We start from the raw sequence: 10,894 nt of genomic DNA on the forward strand, positions 1-10,894 counted from the left end.
AAAACTGCAGGAAAACCTAATTCGGAGTAACCGGCAGAATGCTCGAAACTGATCTAAGGAAATTCCTATCTCTGCCACAGATGAAAAATTCCTACCTCAACCCAGGTTCGAACATCCGACCTCCAGTTTTGTAGCCCAACGCTCTACCACTGAGCTACAAAGCCGATTTGCAGAACTATTTTCCTTTAGCTAGAAGTATAATAATAATATAATAATAATAATAATAATTTATTGCCATAAGTTTTACATTTTGTAAACATTAGCATTGTCAGAGAAAAAATAAAGATTATACGAAATAAAGATTATACGAAATGGGCGTTGTATAGGGTTAGTCGTGTTAAATAAAGTTTCAACTCATATTTAAAACGATGCGTTGGCATTATTTTTTTAAGTGACAGTGGTAGCATATTATATGCTTTAATGGCGGATTAATAAGGTCCTTTCTCAAATGATGCAGTTCTATGTAGAGGAATTCTCAAATCTTTGTTGGTACGAGTCAGCATTGCGTCATATGTTTCAGCGTTAGTAGTAAACAAAGAGGGATTTTTTTTTACAAACATTACTAGGGAGTATACATATAATGCAGGAACAGTCATTATGCCCAATGCAGTAAAATGTGTTCTAGCAGATGATAGTGGTTTTGCGCCAGAAATAGCTCTTATTATCTGCTTTTGAGCGATAAATATTTGCTGAGAGTGACTACTAGAGCCCCAGAACATAATGCCATACAATATGTGGCACTGAACGTACGAAAAATAAAACATTTTAATACCATTTATAGAGATTTGAGTCCTAAGACGCCTTATAAGGTAACAGATTGAACTTAGTTTGCGCCTAAGCTGATTGCAGTACGCTGACCATTTCAGTTGAGAATCTAATGTAACTCCAAGAAACTTTGTTTCATTGCTTTGTGGTACCGTTTTGTCACCATTGCGCACATACAATGACCACGCATTATTTTTACCATACACCGATAATACCGTCTTTTTGTGATTTAATTCTAAGGAATTATTCCTACACCATTGGTCCATTTTATAGACAATATGAGATGCTCGGGAGGATAGTTGGCAAACATTGGGCGCCGATATTATACATGAAGTGTCATCAGCAAATTGATAGACTGACGTTACGGGGAGTGAATGACTAAGATCATTGGTATAGAGTACGAATAGAATGGGACCGAGTATCGACCCTTGGGGTACTCCATGGTTAGTAGTTTTTGTTGTTCGTTTTACATAGGTTGTAAGGATTTGCTCTTTTATTTAATTATTCAAACATAATATATGCAATTCAGTTCTAAAAGAGTTGTAGATTTGAAAGAGACAAATTCATCAACGTAGTAACGTTCGAAATCGTAACTATATAGCCCTAAACTTTCGACCATTCTAGACGCACTTAGATAATTGAAACTACTGTAGGTAATTATCTGACCAATTCGTCCGAACTTTTTTACCACAATCCGAAGCAGGTATAATGAAATCACCGCAAGAGTCGTAGAAAGAGCTATTAAAAATCACAATCCATTTGCCAACCGGACAAGTAATACAGCAGAATAGATTGCTTCATATGTTGTCGATTATAGATCGAATTCGAAGAGGCTATACGTTTGCCGGTGGACTCAGTAGGTACCTAACAGCATACAGTAACATCCATCATTTACTGAAGTAATACGCCAAACAGGTGCTTTTCATTACATAGAAACATTCAAGACCATTTTCCCTAAATGTTAGCTGTCAAACCAGAACACAAGTAACCTTTTTAATTTCAATCAGAATCAAACGAGGCATTTGTCATTTTCTCCGAAATTGAGTAAATTGTAGTAAGTTTTAAATGAAAATGGCTACGTACAAAAGCACTTTATAATTGAGTGTCAAAAGCTTAAAATATTAATCATTTTTGCTCACGCGAAGAATAACAATTTGGGAGCTGCTAATGTTTCATAAATGCTATAGTTCATTACGGCAACAGTTTTAATCAACTGAAAATTTAATTACAACCTTTAACCCACAGCGACGAACAAAAATAGCAATGGGGAATAAAAGACGCGCTCATTTAACAAAGAATTGTTAACATTAACCTATTGAGATTATGTTGCGCGTAAATTTAATTTAACGTCATCTTTTGTTACAAGTAATAAGATTGTTTGAATGGTTTACTTTTAATTTTTGGCACTAAGTTCAAAGATGTGAGAGAAGTTTTGATCCCTCTTTAACAGATGCACGCGCTACAGAGCTTTCACATCCTATTGACCCTTTATTATATGACTCATAAGTGACAACCTTTTTTTTAGGTATAGTCAGGAACAAAGACTTCAGTTTCACCAGGTCTCATACGAAAAGTCATCATTTCTCCAATACTCCTGACTACAGGGTGGCACGGTTTTCCTGACCCTCTTCAGCCAGAGAACGGGAATGTAAGGATAGGGAACGGAAAGAATGTTAGGGTGCTGAGAGGGAAGAGTACTGCTCCAGCATTCGCCTCGTAGATTTCAACATAATGCATTATGCGAAGCTGCGTACGTCTGAGGAAACCCCCCTGACAAAACCCCAGACAGAGCAGTCTGCAGCAGGATTCGAACCCACAACGGTCAACGTTACCTATTTCAAAAATGATTTGACAAACGCTTATTATGTTTGTCCGATACTAATAAGTCGAAAGTAAAACGCACTGTATATCTTCTACTACGTGGCCGTTTTGGTTTGGTGGCCATTGTCAATAAATGGCCAAAATAAATATTTTTCATTTATTCCAATAATAGGACAAAGAAAAATAAAGTTTGTCGTGCTCACGAACAACATAAATAAATGTTCTATATAAAATAATACATATTGAGTGAACAAACATATTGTAAACAGTGAATAATGCTTAAATTGTTAGTAAAAGAGAGAGAATTGTTGGAAAAGTTTATTAACTCGGCACATCTTATTGGAAGACGACTAAGGACACCACTACCCAGTATTGTATTGCATATGTCTTCCAAATGCATATAATTAGAAAATTCTTTTGGGGAGGATAACTCTTTCTGTAGCCACTTCCGGGTAAGTTATGCAAACATCGCCCTTCTGACGTAAGGCCTGACACACGTAGGAACGTGTAACATCAAAAGATAAAAAACAGCAGGAGAAATCTCGGAATATACGGGTCCTCCAATATCCACATGTTTTGCAACATTTTTCATGTAATAGTTTTATTATGTAAAAATATGTGCTATTGTTAAAAGAAAAATGTCAAAGAATGATTTATACCACCATTTATTCATAGCTGCCACTGATATGATTTGATATAAAACGGTTTTTTTTCGATTCATTCGTATCGCACGCAAGAAGGTGGAATTTTTTGTCACTTGAAGTTTTATAATAGTACAAGGAGACGCGAGCAAGGTATAAAGTTTAGCTAAGAACATTATTTTATACCTGTCATAAATTTTAATAGATTTTCAAAAACGACCCCTGAATTATTCATTTATGATACGGAATTTTCTTAAACTTATATACTTCTTTCTTAGAGCTTTACGATCAAACGCAACCCTTAAAACCTTGAATAAATTGAATATCTATTCTTTGAACTGAGTAGGTATTAACTGGATGAAGCTTACGTTGAGTTACTGACATATGCTATCGAGAATCGATGCGAAATTTTTTACATCTACTTAATGCGTTCCATAGACTTTCGCAGGGATTTATGGATAATTTAGTGTCATCTTTTAGAATATATGGTACGGTACACAGAACATGTGCATCTGCTGAACAGTCCTTCATAAATCGAATTGCAACTCAGTACCTTCACATTGTTTATATATACTCTAGTTGGGAGATGTTTTCTACTACTGAAGAGAATAAATTGCGTTCGCAGTTATTATTATGCAATACAAATAAAGAAGAAAATGAAGAGTTTGGACGGATTCAATCCGCTTGTGCATACTAAAAATAACACTTCATAAGAGCGGAATGAATAACCATACCTAGAGGGTTTAGTATCGAAAAGGGAGCTTTTCTGAAGCGGAATAGTCGAAATTTATAAAAAGACGAACCAGTTATCATAACCTCGCAGGTAGGTTCATGATTCGGAAAAGACACACAAATGGACTTATGTGCGTAATAGTTCACTCATTCTAGGAAATATAGAAAAAGCAATTCGTGTACTTCTGCAGGGGCACCTCTAAAAAAGCATTATGCGGGTCACTCTGTAATTGGGCGTAAGCCTGTTGAGGGCCTAGAACAAGAGGACAATAAATAAATAAATAAATAAACTTCCAATTTTTTCGGGAATGTGTTGCTGAAGGTTCCCTGATGATTGTGTTATCAAGTCCCGAGCGACTTAGGTGCCGCCGAAGGGAGGGGAGAGGGTTGAAGGTACGGTTTTTCGGCAATATCTCGAAAATGGTGGGCCGTAGGATTTTATTAAATTAATATTGAAAGCTTCTACAATTTTCTAAACATCAGAGTTGGATTCTTTTCTAGATACTGTATGCGGGTATGCCAGCGTTTCCAATTTTTTAATTAGGCACGAGCCGACATAGTAACAAGAATAGATGGGAGTGGTCGATTATTTATTTTTAGCGAATTTTTTTAAGAATTCTGCCGTGTTGAACTACCTTTAGGGGAATTGACCCAGAGTCCGGGAATTTTTTGCAATAGATAGCCTATACCTACCTTGAAGGTGTGCCAAACGGCAATCAAATTTTATTTTCTTAAGGGCCCCCCGATGAATTATTTCCTGAGATACCTGTTTTTGCAAGTGAAATATAACCAATTGGTCTTAGATTATGCATGCCTTTAGTGGCAGCAAATCAAACTTTTGAAAACGAGGGGCGGGGGAGAGGGGTGAACAGAATTTCTACCCGTCATGATATTCTAATGAAAGGTCGCAATGAAAGGAATTAATTTCTATAAATTATACTTCTTGTTGTCCTCGATCCCTTATAATGGGCCGGAAGAAATATTTCCATTGTATCTCTTAACTAAAAAAAAAGAAATATCTCGGTAACGGTTTGTGTGAGGAAAAAACTCACAAAGGCAAGATGAAGGGTCTGGATAAGACATATGTATTGTTGAAGGTGAAGCGAATATCTTGAAAACGATGTGTCAGAAGAGGGTACACATAAAGGGCAAGACGAGTCAGATCTACTGGTGATGTCAAAACTTTCAATATCTACAGAACGCAAAGTCGGAGGAGAGTACTCACAAATGGCGGAACAATGTTCTAAACGAAACACATCTCTTGGCGATGTAAAAACTTAATTGTGAATATCTGTGTTGGGAGAAAGTACCAACAAAGGGAAAAACAATATTTAGGAGAATTCCTTTAAGAACTCGATTCTTGTGGCATTATATAGCGTAAATTTTGAATGCATGCGAAGCGGCCTTTAAACGTTTATGTATCTCCTCCTCCCCATTAATCATCTAGAAACATCGATAAATATACCATGCTAATACCTCATATAACCAAACAAACTATTCACTAAGCTATCTCGTTTTTAAAAAATGCACTGTATCTGCACAAGATTTGTGCTCCATTTATACTTGTTTATTACGTTGGATGTTGAAGTTTGGTCAAACAGCGGTTTCTTCCAGTTTAAGATCTAAAGTTGAAGGTTTTTTTGTGGTTGCACAGTTTTTTTAATTGAGTCATTCAAGATAAAGGGTGGTCTTATTAATTGGCAGGATTTCCTAAACTTTTTGGTTGTGTTGAGTGGACGAATGGTCCTTAAATGAGTTTAAGGCCCAGTGAGTTGCGGGATGTGGCGTGATTGGTTCAGATTACAGGAAAATTGTTGTTTACCTTGAAGTCGCTGCCGCAGTGGGAAGTTGTCTGTTCTGGGAAAACCGCCAGGCCCGTTAAACCACGAGCGAAGTTAGGTGAAGCATCTGCCAATTAGCGCAGGGTGGTTTTGTAGTAGAGATGACACTCGAAGATTAGAGTGTTAATCGTTTTTTCCGAGAGTACTATCGCTGATACCTTAACGAAGTTAACCTGTACAATTAAAATCGAGGGTGAATCAAATTCTTGGGACCAGTTTAGGTATAATTCGCAAAAAAATCTTATTGCGAATACGGACAAATAAGTAAAGTTTTAAGCGCGTGAAACGCCTGAAAACTAGAAAACTTTTTTTATCATTTTGATCAATCAGTATTTCGAGTTTTAACGACCAAGGGATATATCGCCATACCATTAGTATTGCTGCGAGGGGTAAACCGCGATGGGAAATCAGTGTACACGTTTGGGGAAATCTATGGGAAATCATAGGAATTCCGGAGGAACTCCTAGGAAAGCTAAGAATTCCAAGGAATTCCATGTGTATTCAGGAGGAATTCCAAGAAAATCACAGGAACTCCGAGGAAATCAAGGGAACTCTAAAGAAATCAAAGGAACTCGTGCTGCATTTTATTATTTAAATTGGTCTTAACTAATTTTTTTATTTGTTTATGGTATTTTTCTCATTTAATAATGAGTTTTTCTCATTGCAAATAGGTCTATTAAAATATAAAATAGTGTTTCGTCTAAGGTCGTGTCTTTATCCGTCCGTCCGTCCGTCCGCTAACTTTCCGACGCTACTAAGAGCTATTGTTCTACTTTTTTCGCTATTTGGTTCGTTATGGTGTCGAGTCTTGTACCAAGGAAGGAATTTTTTCTGTACCGCTTACAAAAAAAAGTTATTGTAAAAAAAAACAAAAAACCGTTTTTTACATGTTCCATAATTTTACCCTTTTGCCGTTTATTAACGATCCTAGAGATCATTTATAATTTTGCATTGCTATCTGTCGCCTGCCGGTTGGTCTCTCCGTCTGTTCCTTTGTCTGTCTGTCCATCTATCTGTCCGTGTGAACGATAACTTTGTTTAGAAATGTTCTATCGCTTTTACATCTCCGTTAGTTATGAACTGAATTGCATGAAATTCAATATGGGCATAGATTTAGCCATATAATACGCAATGCCAAAAGTTGGATCGAATTCAAAATTCACAGTGCCCTTTTCGCATCTCGACCATTTATAAACCGAATTGCAAACTTTTTTACTTATAAAAGTATTTGAATGAAATTTGATACATAGGCACTTGAAATAAAGGAAAATCTAACGCCAGTTTCAAAATTTGGTTTTGCGCATGCGCAGTGCCAACTTTTTTATTTATGGAAGAATTTAAACGAAATTTGATACATAGGCACTTGGGATAAGGGAAAATCAAACGCCAATTTCAAAATTTGGTTTTGCGCATGCGCAGTGCCAACTTTTTTATTTATGGAAGAATTTAAAACGAAATTTGATACATAGGCACTTGGGATAAAGGAAAATCAAACGCCAATTTCAAAATTTGGTTTTGCGCATGCGCAGTGCCAACTTTTTTATCTATGGAACTATTTAAGTGAAATTTGATACTTAGGCGCTTGGAACAAAGGAAAATCTTAGTTTATTAGTTAGTTATAGTAAATTAGTTTTAAAATTTTGGGTTGCGCATGCGCAGTTCCAACTTTCTTATTTAGAAAAGCATTGAAATGAAATTCTTCTCATAAACTGAAATTGAAGTAGCACGTCAACAATGGATTGCCCATCCATGTGCAACGCTATCTTTCATATTTGTGGGCGGATTTTTACGATTTTAACAGAAGTTGCATCTTACAAATGGGAAATGAATGCAAGTGGAAATGCGCGCTTTATGTAAATCGTTTACGATTACTTTTTAACTTGACACTTGACACTTGACACTTTTATATTTTTTTTATGGTTTTACCTCGGGTTTTACGTACCAGGAAATTGTTAAATCAACGGAATAACAATGAAATAATTAAAAAACTTTAAAAAATCAGAGGAACTCACAGGAACTCCAAAAGAAAATCGAGGGAACTCCAAGGAAATCAGAGGTTTTCCGTGGAAGTTGGAGGAACTCGGAGGAAATCAGGGAAACTCCGAAGAAATCAAATGAACTCTGAAGAACTCGAAGGAACTCAGAGGAAATCTAATATTTATAGGAAATCAGTGTACAAAATTTGGGTTGCGGTTTACCCCTCGAGTCACATTTTTCTGTGGCACAGCTAAATATCCCAGGCGGGTAAATCTAGTTCCAAAGATGCTGTATCATTCAAATGCTTCATGGAGTAGAGAAATCCAAAAGGGTTTTCGACGATTGCTCATTAAACGTAATATAGAAAACTATATCGACATGAGTACCACATCTTTCACGCACGTTAACTCCTGAGGCGTGCTGTAGACGACAATTTGGACACCTTCCGAATTCTATTGAGCCATTTGCCGATAGAGTTTCGAATAATCGGACTAGATCATGACTTGTTAAATGTGATAAAGGAGACTTTATCGACACTAGTACTCCTTTGGACTCTGAGGGGTTGTAAAAGTAGCTTGATGGTAGGGCAAAGAAAATAATTGTTTTCTTCGTCGACAAATAAGAAAACTGCATACAGCTTTGCGTGAACCGTATGTTGCGGGCAAATTTTGACTTAACTGTGAATAAGTTGCCATCACGCTTAAGAGTCTTCTGTTCGACTGCACCCAATGTAAGGTTCCATAAGAGTGCCCGCCATAAAGACTGTTTCTCTAAAAAAATTTGTTTTAAGAACTACTTTATAAATTTAGACCTTTATCTACAAAATGTTCGTAACAGAAAACTCTTAAAGTGGACATAGCTTACTGAATGATCTCCATATGATAGCTTCGATGACCTAAAAACAAAGCATCTTAAGTACACATTCCTTTTAAATAACTACATTTCTTGTAAAAAATCTAAGCTTAACTTAAAAACCTACAAGACTTATGGCAGTTTTCTGATGAACAAAAATCTGTGTTTGATGCAAGAAATATTCCCAACATCATTTCATCAATGTTTGGCAGATTTGCTGCTATCAGCATTCGCATACCCACTTTCCATTCCTATCTGGTTTTAAAAACTAAACTTTAGGATAATATAATCACTATAAAAGGAACAAGCACTAAATTAAAAACGTAGACAAACTCTACAAACGCACAGAGGATTAGGATAATGACGTCACGCGCTCTGATTGGCGTTTGATATCACGTGACAAATGTCGTTATTTTTTAATTTTAGTTTTACTAAAATATAATAGTTTCTCATGTACATTACCAAAGAAAGTTATTTTGGGATACCCTGACACCTTACTCTATCTTATGAAACAGAAATTTATTTATTCCATTTCCACTGCCATGTACCCTATTGCACCGTCAAAATTAAGTAGGTATCACCAAGGATACTATATAATATAAGGATTGCTCGATCCCTATACTTGTAATGTTGCCCAAGTTTAAGTCATTTGTGACGTCACCAACGGACCCGGCTGTCAGAATTGACAGTTATAATTTGCTAAGTTGTGAACGTATTTGCATGGACGCCAGGACGCCGATGTGCTGTAACAACAGCCGTGTTTGCACAAAAATCACTAACCCGGAAGTCATTTACCATAACTTCCCTAAAACCGATGGATTAATACGCAAGGAATGGATATGGTGCTGCAAGCGAGATTAATGGACCAGTGTTTCTAATTTAAATGCCTGCCTACAACACCCATTTGAACGTATTTTATGGTAATCCTAAAGGTCGATTCTCATTAGAGCAGCACCCAGCGGCGCGCCGCAGAGCAGCGCGGCGCGTCGCTAGCAGCAAATTGTAGAGGGGTATTCCCACTTAAGCACCATTGGGAAGCGTGACGAAGCAGCGTTTCTGTTTGTGTTCAGTTTAAGGGAGAATGTATTCTTACACGCTCGAAGAAGAGTCATCATCGTCATCATCACCAGATGATTTCATATTTATAGCGGCGCTATGCCATGTATACGACGAAAAAAGAATAAAAAGAAAGCGGACGAGTACAATTAATTTTTCTATTCTTTCTCCGTCCATAGCGAATCTACTAACACACGTAAGCTCAACACAGAAGACAAATAAATGCTTTTCACAAGCCGCAGCACCACGCTGATTTGGCTTCGCTTCTCGATTCCCACTTGTCCGTCTACACGCAGAGCGGCGCGTTTCAAAGCAGCGCCGCGTATTCCAATGCTTCCCGACGCGTTTAAAATTTGCTGCGCTGCACCGCGCCGCTCTGCTCGGCACCGCTCTACCTAGGTGAAAACGGGTCTACTTATTTACATGCGAACAATTGAGAGCAGGTTTTCACCGCGCCGCGCTGCTCGATGCTGCTATAATGGGAATCGGCCTTAATCAAAGCATGCGCTGGTACTGGGTCCGCGAGTGACGTCACTACACGCGGCGAACAAATTCAGTGATCGAGCAATCCTTATATTATATAGTATCCTTGGGTATCACTTAAAGTTAAGCACAACTTAAATGCCATAGAAACGATTGTATTAATACCTAATCGTTGCCATAGATTTTAAGTTCGACTTATCTTTAAGCAAGGCTTAATTTTTGTGGTGCAACTGGACATACTCCTCAATTAATATTAGGGGAAAACTACCACATTTTCCTTGATGAGGATGTGGCATCTCAACCCGACATGTTCATCTTCACAGATGGATCTAAAACCATGGAAGAAACAGGCACTGGCATTTTCTCCAAAGAACTGAACTTCCTTATCACCCAACCACTAGGCAAGCTTCTACCTGTATTCCAATCTGAGTTAGTAACCCTTAGTGCAAGAAAAGTTCTTATGCCATAAAGAACAAAACTATCAGAATCTCCAGTGCCAGCAGGTCACTGTAAAATTACCTCTATGTTGGTTTCCGAATGTCACCATGCATTACCGCTGAATCTTAGAAATTTTCGGTTCAGGCGTTTTAGTGTAACACTCAAAAAATTTTTAACTAAATTGTTTCTATAGTGTTAATGAATTTATGTCTTATGTTAATATTGATTTAGAACCTTAAATTCTGTTGTAGTAGTATGTATAATCATATTGTTTGGCCTTTGACTTGT

Source organism: Photinus pyralis, unplaced genomic scaffold (genome assembly GCF_008802855.1).
Source record: "Photinus pyralis isolate 1611_PpyrPB1 unplaced genomic scaffold, Ppyr1.3 Ppyr1.4_LG5, whole genome shotgun sequence".
Classification (NCBI taxonomy): Eukaryota; Metazoa; Arthropoda; class Insecta; order Coleoptera; family Lampyridae; genus Photinus; species Photinus pyralis.